The 1,061-nt window shown below is 44.9% G+C and overlaps 1 protein-coding gene across 1 annotated transcript in view; it reads right to left on the minus strand.

The window, feature by feature from the left end:
• The window catches only part of RPGR (retinitis pigmentosa GTPase regulator), a 49,512-nt gene that overhangs the window by 47,283 nt on the left and 1,168 nt on the right, over window positions 1-1,061 (minus strand). The window lies entirely within an intron of this gene.

A 1,061-nucleotide genomic window follows, 5' to 3' on the forward strand; every position in this document is an offset into this window, starting at 1 on the left:
GCTCTTTAGAAGTAAGAATGGCAAGAGTTCTCGTACTTTGGTCATGTTATCAGGGGGGGACCAGGCCCTGGAGAAGGATTATCATGGTTGGTAAAGAAGATGGTCAGCAAAAAAGGGGAAAACCCTCAATGAGATGGGCTGACACAGTGGCTGCAACGATGGGCCCAAGCACAATAATGATTGTGAGGATGCCACAGGACCGGGCAGTGTTCCATTCTGTTGTACATGGGGTCGCTCTGAGTCAAAACCGACTGGTCAGCATATAACAACCACCACCCTTGCTATCATCAGATGTACCTTCTGGTCCCTGGAACAAGCTGATGTAACTCGTGCCTTGCTTACTCTAAGGAGCTCTGGTGGCACTGGTTAAAGCACTGGACTGCTAACCAAAAGGTTGGCAGTTCAAACCCACCAGTCACTCCACAGGAGACAGATGAGGCAGTCCACTTCTGTAAAGATTTACAGCCGTGGAAACACTATGGGGATGTTCTTCTCTGTCCGATAGGGTTGCTATGAATTGCTATAGACTCAATGGCAGTGGGTTTGGTTTGGGTTTGTTCGCTCTGGTTTACACCTCTACCCTGCTCCCTGACTCAGGGCTTTTCTCCACACAGAGAAACAGGAGAGCATTGAGTTTCAGCAGCAGCAATGTCAGGGTATCTATGAGGAAGGTCTAACATAAAAATATACCTAGTTAGGATTTTCTTTGTTCCAGTTTTTTCAGAGAACCACCAGCATCCTCATTCAAAGGTAAAAACGTCATCACAAGTGCTGAACTCTTATTTTTGCTATTGATAATTCCAATGAATGTTCATAAAATTAGAGGCAAAATAGAGAAAAAATCATTCAAACACTAACTCTTCCAACTGCACTACGGGAAGACTGCTGAAAAAACCAACCAACCAACCAACCACGGGCTTTAAAGTTAGCTAAAACAAACAAACAAACAAACAAACCTCACTGCTGTCTAAGTAGGGGCGGAGTAGCCAATGAGCAAGGTAGCAAAGCACAGGCTTACTTGTGCTTACTTACTTATCTGCAGTGAACAGTTTCACATGGGT

Source organism: Orycteropus afer, unplaced genomic scaffold (assembly GCF_000298275.1).
Source record: "Orycteropus afer afer isolate SDZICR_OR568_19922 unplaced genomic scaffold, OryAfe1.0 scaffold01229, whole genome shotgun sequence".
Taxonomy (NCBI): Eukaryota; Metazoa; Chordata; class Mammalia; order Tubulidentata; family Orycteropodidae; genus Orycteropus; species Orycteropus afer.